Below are 12,659 nucleotides of genomic sequence, written 5' to 3'. Positions count from 1 at the left end.
AAGCTCACCAGGAGGATGCCACAATTTTCAGATTAATAAATTCATATTTCCCCTATGACAGACTGCAACAGAACATCTACAATGGGTTTTAAATAAACAGAAATACCCAGGAGCGCCTTGATTCATCAGCATGATTAAAATGATAAAAGGCTTGTTAACCGTCAAAGCCAAGCACTTGTGCTCCAACCGGCCCCCTGTGGTGGTGAAGTGTTGGAGGAGGGTGCTGCCCACCTGTGGCCGCCCTCCTCTCAGTTGTTCCCACACCTCGCCCTGCAGAGGCTGGCACAAGCAGGGCCCCACGCTGGGCTCTGCCGTCCTCTGGCATGATGGTTACGCTCAGACTTTGTGGAAACGCTGAGTGACATCCAGGCCACAGCCAGCTCTCAGTCCTCACTGTTGACTGAGAGCCAGTGTGGAAGCATGGAGGGCGCCAGGGCCCTGGAGGAAGACGGACTCTACACGCAAACCTCTCAATGCTGAGGAAGTGGGGTCTGGAGAGGGATGGACTTGCCATCACCAAGAGGGACGGGTTCTGCGTACCAAGAGGTGGTTTTCACGTGAATGTGACCTGCTTCAAACAGACAGGCTGGCAAACCTGGGACATCAGAAGGTCACAACCAGAAGGGTACTAAGCCCCTCACTATATTGTTACAGAGCCAAGTGATACACAGTGTGAGGAGCTGCATGAAAAACCTGAACGCTCTGTGTGACAGGCCAGCTTGACTGGGTTCCCTGGGTGACCAGCCATTTGGTCAAACGTTATTCTGTGTACTGGAGGGTGTTGCTGGATGAGATTAACATTGGAGTCTGAAGACTGATGAAGCAAACTGCCCTCCCCCATGTGAGTGGGCCCTGTCCAATCTACTGAGGCCCTGAAGAGAACAAAAAGGCTGAGTAAGAGAGAATTCCACCTCTACCTGACTGTCTTCAAGCTGGGATATGGGTCTTCTCCCGCCTTCAGACTTGAACTCAGCCTGGAACTTACACCATTGGCCCTCCTGGGTCCCTCGCTCACCAACTGCAGATCTTGGGACTTTTCAGCCTTCATAACCATGTGAGCCCATTCCTCATAATAACCCTGTGTGTGTGTGCGTGTGTGCGCGCGCACACGTGTGTGCATGAGTGTGCAAGTGTGTGCGTGCACACACACAGGTGCCCCATTGGTTCTATGTCTCTGGAGAACCTAGACTAACATGTCTGCCAAGTAGGCACCAGAGCCCTGACTCAGCCATGTTCTTCACAGAAGGTCATGCAAAGGCACAGTCACTGGGAAAGTTTCCCAAGCGCTAACGCCCTAAAGGTGTCAGAAGTGGATCAGTCTTCAAAGAGAGCCCAGAGGTCTGATTTCGGGGCCAGTTATTCACCTTCACCCCAGAATCCCGCTAAGCGCTGGTAAAGCCATTAGTCTGCTTTTCGTCCCAACAGTCCCTTCCTGACTGTCCCTACGGCCGGAAGAGCACTTCAAAGCCACCTCAACACCTGGCATGGAGTAAGTATGCCACAAGAAACTGGCAAATGAATGAATGACTTGAGCTGGAGAGCATTTTATAATATGCAAAGTATTGTGTGTGTGTTAGCTCTTACTGTCTCCATCTTCTGAGGAGACTAAGGTTTAGAGAAGCCAAGGAATGTGGCCAAAGGTCACCAAGAGGTAAAACTAGGCCTGAACGCAGGTCTCTGGCACTGACCTCCCCACCCACCCTCTCCCCGCCAACCCCAAGGCTCTAGGCTTTTCACACTTCCAAGTCTCTCCCAGCTGGGGTTTGACCAGGTGGGGGGAGGGGTGAATACAGGAAGCAAGAGAAACCCGGAAACATCAGAGCACCTCAACAAATCACCATGGCTTCCATCCTGCCAGAGAGCAGGGGATGAGGTTTAATTCCTCTCTCGGCCCCACGGGCGGCAGCTGAACAGGCGAGCAGCTGAAGGTTTGAAATGCTCCCTGGGGGGCTGAGGGCCCTTCACAGAGACCCTGGTAAATATCACTCAACAAGCTCCCCTGTCCAGGGACACATTCATCATCTGAATGCGACTGCCAGCTTGGAGCTGAGCAGTCTGCTTGTCATTCCGCGCTTGGCAAAGGGGAGAAGAATTGGCTGGAACCGGTATCGGCCTCCATTATCTTGCAGTCCCACTCTTGCTGTCAGCCGCAGACAGAGCCCTCAGAATCTCATGCTTAATGGGGTTGTTTCCTATTTGCTGACCCTTCAGAGTACTAACACTGAAGGGAAAAACAAACAGGAGATGTCACAGACAAAGGAATCTTCCATTTACCAAAACAAGCCTCATCTCTACAGCGGGGATCCCAAGAGGGCCTTTGTATCACGATCACCACCACCCCCCGCCGCCATGTCTTTGAGAGACTTTCTAGAGATGGCACATTACCTAGTCTGATTCCACCCGCCTTGACTCAATAATGATTACGGAGCAGGACCTATGTGCCAGGATTGCAGAGGCTAAACAGAGGAGGGTCACACTACACCTGCCTTCAAGGCACTTACAGGCTAGTATGACTAGTGGCTACTGGCCAAGATGGATTAAGGAGTAGTACAAGGAGGGCAGCAGCCTATAACCAAGGTAGGGAGGGTATAAAGGCTTTCCCGGAACTTGCTGCATCTCAGAGGTATCCTGAAGAATACAACTTTGATAGGTAGAGGCTTGGGGGGAGGGTGCTTCCAGGCAGAGGGAATGGGATGAACAAAGGCGTGGAGAGAAGACAGTGTGGGGGCCCTTTGGGGCCAAGGGAATAGCCCGGTTGAGCTGGAGCAGAGGGTGTGAGTGGGAGGGAGGAGGAATAATGGTGGAAAGCTTCGAACTTGGAAGGTGGTTGAGAACTGTCAGCCCAGACCTCTGAACATGGGGTGACAGGCTCAGGGCTGCTTTTGGCAGATAGTCAACTGGTCCAGAGAGGAGAATGTGGGATGGCTGGGTGGCTATTACCAGCACTTGCTCAGAAACAGCCCTGAAGGGGCGCCTGGGTGGCTCAGTGGGTTAAAGCCGCTGCCTTCAGCTCAGGTTATGATCCCAGCCTCCTGGGATAGAGCCCCGTATCAGGCTCTCTGCTCAGCAGGGAGCCTGCTTCCTCCCTTCTCTCTCTGCCTGCCTCTCTGCCTACTTGTGATCTGTCTGTCAAATAAATAAATAAATAAAATTAAAAAAAAAAAAAAAAAGAAACAGCCCTGAGGGCCCAGAGTCAAGCTCCCTGAAGCCTGATCAGCCCCTACACCAACCAGAAGCCCCGTTCTTGGTAGTTATCATCGCACTAATACTGGCTTGAGCCTCAACATGCCAGGTGAGGCAAGTCTTCCACAAACCCCTGGGCTCAGAAATCTTGACAGCGGCTCCCTCCTCTGCTCTAAGCCTCCATCCCCTATCTCCCCTACAAACAGACGAGCTGGGCATAACCCAACTTTCTTGATTCCTCCCCATTTTTTAAAAAAAGATTTATTTATTTGAGAGAGAGAGAGAGAGCGAGCGTGAGCGAGAGGGAGGAACAAAGGGAGAGGGAGAAGAAGCCTCCCTGTTGATCAGGAAGACTAAGGTAGGGCTCGATCTCAGGACCATGGGATCATGACCAGAGCTGAAGGCAGACATTTAACTGACTGAACCACCTAAGCACCGCTCCTCCCTGTTTCTTGTTCTCTGTTATCACCAACATGGTTCCGGCTTGGCCTCAGGGTGGGCCAGCTATCCTATTAGTCTAGACATATGAACTAGGCTGGCAAGGCTGAGAGTGGAAAAGTGGGAACTGGCAGGAGAAATACACCAGGAAGAGAAATTTGCCTGGGAAACTCATTGAAGGGACAAGGAGCGGTTAAAATATGGCAGATGGGCAATGGTGGCAAAGGGAGAAATAGAGAGTAGAAGGTGGTCTTGGGTGGAAGAGGAATGGGTTCAGTTTGGACGTGCCGAGCATGCAGACAAGAAGTTCCGTTGGCAATGCCAGGCATCCAGAGGGTGACTCAGTTATGTAGACACTGACTTCCCGAAGGCCTAGAGACTACAGACATCCAGGTCTGGGGCTCAGGGGAAAGGTCAAGACCAACTGTTTGATGACTCATTCATTTGTTCACTCAACAAATGTTACCGAGTATTGCTTATAAATAGCTTGTTATACTGGGTTCTGGTTCCAGGTAAAATGGAGTAGGCACATTCCACCCCATCCTTTCTGCTCACTGTATCTCTAAACCCTGGATGGGGATGGACTGCATGGAGCCGCTATGTGAGGAATGCGAAAAGTAAATAATATCAGGCAAACTGGGGAAAGAGACCAGAATTTGAAGTGCCACAAAATCAGTAGTGAGTTTCATGTTTTTCCCCCTCTGGAATCCCTCAGGTCTCCATGCAGCCTGAAATGCAGAAATGGGCATCAGCGCGAACAGACAAAGCTCCAGGAGGAGCCCTGTATTTCTTTTTCTTTTTTTTTTTTTTTTTAAGATTTTATTTATTTGCCAGAGAGAGCGAGAGTACACACAAGCAGGCAGAGAGGCAGGCAGAGGCAGCAAGAGAAGCAGGCTCCCCATCGAGCAAGGAGCCTGATGCGGGACTCGATCCCAGGACCCTGGGATCATGACCTGAGCCGAAGGCAGCGGCTTAACCAACTGAGCCACCCAGGTGTCCCAGGAGCCCTGTATTTCTTACTCAGAGAGAAGACAGAAAGGCCCCCTTCTCTCTTATTCGCTCATCACTGTTCTCATCTTCTAGGCCACAAACAATCCCGAGTTGGTAGTGGCAGTGAGGGTCAGAAGGAGTCTAAACTCTGGAGGTAAGGAAAGTCTGGGTCTAATCAGAGGAGATGTAATTCCACGAGGGCAGGGTAAACCCCTTTGCTTTTTCTCTTCCTTTCTCCCCACGTCCCTTGGTCCATTATGGGCGAGTCACTGCAGGAAAGGTGCAGCAAGTGGGTGGGGAGCTGGTGTAAATAAAGCCCCAGCTTTTTGGTGAGAGGATCAAAAAGAAGAGCGCTGGTGAGAACACAGAGAGGGAGGAGTTCAGAAAATGGAACACATAAAGTTGTTTATAAATTCCTGGATTCACCCCTAAGCTGCATATGTGTAGATCTGACCCGAAAGACTATGAGAAGCTAAATACAAGATGAACCAGCTCCTGAACACCAACGAATAATGCACCTGTGGGATGGACTTAAGTAGCATGGCAAGAACTTTGAAAATGGAACTTACAATGAAGTCTGGTCAGAGCTTATGACCTGAACCCTAACTAGGTCAACTGCCCACCTCAACCAAAACATCAATGTCCTCCATAAGAGTCAAACAAGACCCTGAGTTTAACATAATAACATAATTAAAAATGTCAGGATATAATCCCAAATTACTCAGTATGCAAAACAAAACAAAACAAAACAAACAAAAAACCCAAGACAACCCTAGGAAATTCTCAACTTGCATGGGAAAAGGCAATCACCAGATGCCTTCTGGAATTATGCTAAGATGACACAAATGTTGGAATTCTCTGACAAAGACCTTAAAGCAGCTATTTTAAAATGCTACAAGTAAGGGCAAAGACTCTCAAAAAGATGGCAAGAAAGCAGATCTCAGCAAAGATTGTAAGATATTAAGGAGGAGCAAATGAACTTTGGAACTAAAATTTGATTCAACTGAAAAATTTGGAACTAAAAACAACTGAAATAAAAACTCACAGTATGGACTCAATAGCAGAATGCAGATGACAAAAGAAAATCAATGTATCTAAAGACAGAAGAGCAATAGAGATTATCTGATCTGATTAACAAGAAAAACATGACTTTTTTTTCAGTAAATGAACAAACCGGAGGGAACAAAAGACCTAACATTCATGTATTCAGAGCCCAAGAATGAGAGAAGGAAGAGTGTAGAGCACAACAAAATTGAAAAAATAATGAATGAAAATTTGCCAAATTTGGTGTCAGACATAAATGTACAGATCAAGAAGCTAAGTGAACCACAAAGAGAATAAACCCAAGGAAATCCATGAACAAATGCATCATATTCAAATGGCAGAAAACTAAAGATTAAAAAAAAAATCTTAAAAACAACCAGAGACAGGGGAGGAGTCAAGATGGCGGAGAAGTAGCAGGCTGAGACGACATCGGGTAGCAGGAGATCAGCTAGATAGCTTATCTAACCATTGTGAACACCTACAAATCCAACGGGAAATCGAAGAGAAGAAGAGCAACAATTCTAGAAACGGAAAATCGATCACTTTCTGAAAGGTAGGATCTGCGGAGAAGTGAATCCAAAGCGACGGGAAGACGGACCGCGGGGGTAGGAGCCAGCTCCCGGCAAGCGGCAGAGCACCGGAGCACAAAATCGGGACTTTTAAAAGTCTGCTTCACGGAGGGACATCGCTCCAGAGGCTAAACCGGGGGGAGACCCAGGCGGGGTCAGTGTAACCCCAGGTCCCACGGGGTCACAGAAGGACCAGGGGCATCTGAGTGCCGCAGAGCTCGCAGGTATTAGAGCAGGGAAGCCGGCTACGGCGACAAAGCTGAGGAGTGAGCTCTCAGCCCGGGGTTACCTTGTGCCGGTCGCAGGCTGGGTGGGCTCGGAGCGCGGCTGGAGGCCACGGAGACGAAAGCAACTGGGCGCTTTTCTCCAAGTGCCAGCAATTGACTGCTTTCCTCAAGGCGCGACCGCAGGCCAGGGAGGTGGGCTGGTTGGGCGCTTTTCTCTAAGGGCGCACTGAGGAGCAGGACCCCAAGCTCTCGGCTCCTCCAGGCTGGAGATTGGGAGGCCGCCATCTTCATTCCCGTCCTCCGGAACTCTACGGAAAGCGCTCAGGGAACAAAAGCTCCCGAAAGCAAACCCAAGCGGATTACTTAGCCCGGCCCCTGGCAAGGGCGGTGCAATTCCACCTGTGGCAAAGACACTTGAGAATCACTACAACAGGCCCCACCCCCAGAAGATCAACCAGAAACCCAGCCAAGACCAACTTCACTCACCAAGAACTGTGGAGTTCTAGAGGAGGAGAAAGCAAATCTTATCTGGACAAAATGGCAAGGCGGAAAAACTCACCACAAAAAAAAGAACAAGAGGCCGTACCAAAGGCTGGGGACCTAATCAATACGGACATTGGTAATATGACAGATCTGCAGTTCAGAATGACAATTCTCAAGGTTCTAGCCGGGCTCAAAAAAGGCATAGAAGATATTAGAGAAACCCTCTCCAGAGAGATAAAAGCCCTTTCTGGAGAAATAAAATAACTAAAATCTAACCAAGTTGAAATAAAAAAATCTATTAATGAGGTGCAAACAAAAATGGAAGCTCTTACTGCTAGGATAAATGAGGCAGAAGAAAGAATTAGTGACATAGAAGACCAAATGACAGAGAATAAAGAAGCGGAGCAAAAGAGAGACAAATACTGGACCACGAGGAGAGAATTCGAGAGATAAGCGACACCATAAGACGACACAACATTAGAATAATTGGGATTCCAGAAGAAGAAGAAGAAGAGAGGAGAGCAGAAGGTATACTGGAGACAATTATTGGAGAGAATTTCCCTAATACGGCAAAGGGAACAAACATCAAAATCCAGGAGATGCTAAGAACGCCCCTCAAAATCAATAAAAATAGGTCCACATCTTGTCACCTGATAGTAAAATTTACAAGTCTTAGCGACAAAGAGAAAATCCTGAAAGCAGCCCGGGAAAAGAAGTCTGTAACATACAAGGGTAAAAACATTAGATTGGCAGCAGACCTATCCACAGAGACCTGGCAGGCCAGAAAGAACTGGCATGACATATCTCAGAGCACTAAACGAGAAAAACATGCAGCCAAGAATACTATATCCGGCTAGGCTATCATTGAAAATAGAAGGAGAGATAAAGAGCTTCCAGGACAAACAAAAGCTGAAAGAATTTGCAAACACCAAACCAGCTCTACAGGAAATATTGAAAGGGGTCCTCTAAGCAAATAGAGATCCTAAAAGTAGTAGATCAAAAAGAAACAGAGACAATATACAGTAACAGTCACCTTACAGGCAATACAATGGCACTAAATTCATATCTCTCAATAGTTACCCTGAATGTTAATGGGCTAAATGCCCCAATCAAAAAACACAGGGTATCAGAATGGATTAAAAAACAAAACCCATCAATATGCTGCCTACAAGAAACTCATTTTAGACCCGAAGACACCTCCAGATTTAAAGTGAGGGGGTGGAAAACAATGTACCATGCTAATGGACATCAGAAGAAAGCTGGGGTGGCAATCCTTATATCAGATCAATTAGATTTTAAGCCAAAGACTATAATAAGAGATGAGGAAGGACACTATATCATACTCAAAGGGTCTGTCCAACAAGAAGACCTGACAATCTTAAATATCTATGCCCCTAACATGGGAGCAGCCAACTACATAAACCAATTAATAACAAAATCAAAGAAATACATCGACAGTAATACAATAATAGCAGGGAACTTTAACACTCCCCTCACTGAAATGGACAGATCATCTAAGCAAAAGATCAACAAGGAAATAAAGGCCTTAAATGACACACTGGACCAGATGGACATCACAGATATATTCAGAACATTCCATCCCAAAGCAACAGAATATACATTCTTCTCTAGTGCACATGGAACATTCTCCAGAATAGACCACATCCTGGGTCATAAATCAGGTCTCAACCGGTATCAAAAAATTGAGATCATTCCCTGCATATTTACAGACCACAATGCTCTGAAGCTAGAACTCAATCACAAGAGGAAATTTGGAAGGAACGCAAATACATGGAGACTAAACAGCATCCTTCTAAAAAATGAATGGGTCAACCAGGAAATTAAAGAAGAATTGAAAAAATTCATGGAAACAAATGATAATGAAAACACAATGGTTCAAAATCTGTGGGACACACCAAAGGCAGTCCTGAGAGGAAAATATATAGTGGTACAAGCCTTTCTCAAGAAACAAGAAAGGTCTCAAATACACAACCTAACCCTACACCTAAAGGAGCTGGACAAAGAACAACAAAGAAAGCCTAAACCCAGCAGGAGAATAGAAATCATAAAGATCAGAGCAGAAATCAATGAAATAGAAACTAAAAAAACAATAGAACAAATCAACGAAACTAGGAGCTGGTTCTTTGAAAGAATTAATAAGATTGACAAACCCCTGGCCAGACTTATCAAAAAGAAAAGAGAAAGGACCGAAATAAATAAAATCATGAATGAAAGAGGAGAGATCACAACCAACACCAAAGAAATACAAACAATTATAAGAACATACTACAAGCAACTCTACGCCAACAAATTTGACAACCTGGAAGAAATGGATACATTTATAGAGACATATAAACTACCACAACTGAACCAGGAAGAAATAGAAAACCTGAACAGACAAATAACCAGTAAGGAGATTGAAATAGTCAACAAAAATCTCCAAACAAACAAAAGTCCAGGACCAGATGGCTTCCCAGGGGAATTCTACCAAACATTTAAAGAAGAATTAATTCCTATTCTCCTGAAACTGTTCCAAAAAATAGAAATGGAAGGAAAACTTCCAAACTCATTTTATGAGGCCAGCATCACCTTGATCCCAAAACCAGACAAGGATCCCACCAAAAAAGAGAATTACAGACCAATATCCTTGATGAACACAGATGTGAAAATTCTCACCAAAATACTGGCCAATAGGATCCAACAATACATTAAAAGGATTATTCATCATGACCAAGTGGGATTTATTCCAGGGCTGCAAGGTTGGTTCAACACCCGCAAATCCATCAATGTGATACAATACATTAATAAAAGAAAGAATAAGAACCATATGATACTCTCGATAGATGCTGAAAAAGCATTTGACAAAGTACAGCATCCCTTCCTGATTAAAACTCTTCAAAGTGTAGGGATAGAGGGCACATACCTCAATATTATCAAAGCCATCTATGAAAAACCGACTGCAAATATCATTCTCAATGGAGAAAAACTGAAAGCTTTTCCGCTAAGGTCAGGAACACAGCAAGGATGTCTGTTATCACCACTGCTGTTCAACATAGTACTAGAAGTCCTAGCCTCAGCAATCAGACAACAAAAAGAAATTAAAGGCATCCAAATTGGCAAAGAAGTCAAACTGTCACTCTTTGCAGATGATATGATACTATATGTGGAAAACCCAGAAGGCTCCGCTCCAAAACTGCTAGAACTTGTATAGGAGTTCAGTAAAGTGTCAGGATATAAAGTCAATGCACAGAAATCAGTCGCATTTCTTTATACTAACAACAAGACAGAAGAAAGAGAAATTGAGGAGTCAGTCCCATTTACAAATGCACCCAAAACCATAAGATACCTAGGAATAAATCTAACCAAAGAGGCAAAGAATCTATACTCAGAAAACTATAAAGTACTCATGAAAGAAACTGAGGAAGACACAAAGAAATGGAAAAATATTCCATGCTCATGGATTGGAAGAACAAATACTGTGAAAATCTCTATTCTACCTAAAGCAATCTACACATTTAATGCAATCCCTCTCAAAATCCCATCCATTTTTTTTAAAGAAATAGAACAAATAATCCTAAAATTTATATGGAACCAGTAAAGACCTCGAAGAGCCAAAGGAATACTGAAAAAGAAAGCCAAAGTTGGTGGCATCACAATTCCAGACTTCAAGCTCTATTACAAAGCTGTCATCATCAAGACAGTATGGTACTGGCACAAAAACAGACATATAGATCAATGGAACAGAATAGAGAGCCCAGAAATAGACCCTCAACTCTATGGTCAACTAATCTTCGACAAAGCAGGAAGGAATGTCCAATGGAAAAAAGACAGCCTCTTCAACAAATGGTGCTGGGAAAATTGGACAGCCACATGCAGAAAAATGAAATTGGACTATTTCCTTACACCACACATGAAAATAGACTCAAAATGGATGAAGGACCTCAATGTGAGAAAGGAATCCATCAAAATACTTGAGGAGAATGCAGGCAGCAACCTCTTTGACCTCAACCGCAGCAACTTCTTCCTAGGAACATCGCCAAAGGCAACGGAAGCAAGGGCAAAAATGAACTATTGGGATTTCATCAAGATCAAAAGCTTTTGTACAGCAAAGGAAACAGTCAACAAAACCAAAAGACAACTGACAGAATGGGAGAAGATATTTGCAAACGACATATCAGATAAAGGGCTAGTATCCAAAATCTATAAAGAGCTTAGCAAACTCAACACCCAAAGAACAAATAATCCAATCAAGAAACGGGCAGAGAACATGAACAGACATTTCTGCAAAGAAGACATCCAGATGGCCAACAGACACATGAAAAAATGCTCCACATCACTCGGTATCAGGGAAATACAAATCAAAACCACAATGAGATATCACCTCACACCAGTCAGAATGGCTAAAATTAACAAGTCAAGAAATGACAGATGCTGGCGAGGATGCGGAGAGAGGGGAACCCTCCTACACTGCTGGTGGGAATGCAAGTTGGTGCAACCACTCTGGAAAACAGTGTGGAGGTTCCTCAAAAAACTGAAAATAGAGCTACCCTATGACCCAGCAATTGCACTACTGGGTATATATCCTAAAGATACAAATGTGGTGCTCCGAAGGGCCACGTGCTCCCGAATGTTTATAGCAGCAATGTGCACAATAGCCAAACTTTGGAAAGAACCTAGATGTCCATCAACAGATGAATGGATAAAGAAGATGTGGTATACATACACAATGGAATACTATGCAGCCATCAAAAGAAATGAAATCTTGCCATTTGCGACGATGTGGATGGAACTAGAGGGTATTATGCTTAGCAAAATAAGTCAATCGGAGAAAGACAACTATCATATGATCTCTTTGATATGAGGAAGTGGAGATGCAATGTGGGGGGGTTGGGGGAGGTAGGAAAAGAAAAAATGAAAAGATGGGATTGGGAGGGAGACAAACCATAAAAGACTCAATCTCAAAAAACAGACTGAGGGTTGCTGGGGGGAGGGGGGATGGGAGAGGATGGTGGGGATATGGACATTGGGGAGGGTATGTGCTATGATGAGTGCTGTGAAATGTGTAAACCTGGCGATTCACAGACCTGTACCCCTGGGGATAAAAATACATTATATGTTTATTAAAATAAATAAAATAAATAAAAAAATAAAATAAATTTAAAAAAACACCTAGAGACAAAAGATGTATTATGTGTAGGGAAAATAATGATTCAAATAACTGAGGATTTCTCATCAGAGACCACAGATACCAGAAGGAAATGGAAATATATTTTTAAAGTGTTGGGGGAAAAAAAAAAAAAAGAATGATCAACCTAGAATTCCAGTCCAGTGAAAATATCCTTCATAAATGATGGTAAAATAAAAACGTTCTCAGGGGGCGCCTGGGTGGCTTAGTGGGTTAAAGCCTCTGCCTTCAGCTGGGTCATGATCCCAGGGTCCTGGGATGGAGTCCTGAGTCGGGCTCTCTGCTCAGTGGGGAGCCTGCTTCCCCCCCACCCCCTGCTGCCCGCCACTCTACCTACTTGTGGTCGCTCCCTGTGTGTTAAATAAATAAATAAAATAAAAACAAAAAAAAGTTCTCAGATGAAGGAAAACTGGCAGCCTGAGATTACAGACATACTCTCAAACGGAGATTATAGACATACTCTCTTGTTCACACCTGTGTAATCTATCTCTTCCCTGAGGGTGGACAGGACCTATGACTTACCTCTAACCAAAAGAATAT

The 12,659-nt window shown here is 44.8% G+C and overlaps 1 protein-coding gene across 2 annotated transcripts in view; it reads right to left on the bottom strand.

The window, feature by feature from the left end:
- TTC28 (tetratricopeptide repeat domain 28) overlaps window positions 1-12,659 on the bottom strand; it is a 635,902-nt gene that overhangs the window by 44,180 nt on the left and 579,063 nt on the right. The gene's annotated exons all lie outside the window — the stretch shown is intronic.

This window comes from Martes martes (genome assembly GCF_963455335.1).
Source record: "Martes martes genome assembly, chromosome: 13".
Taxonomy (NCBI): Eukaryota; Metazoa; Chordata; class Mammalia; order Carnivora; family Mustelidae; genus Martes; species Martes martes.
This window is presented reverse-complemented; position numbering and strand designations above follow the sequence as displayed.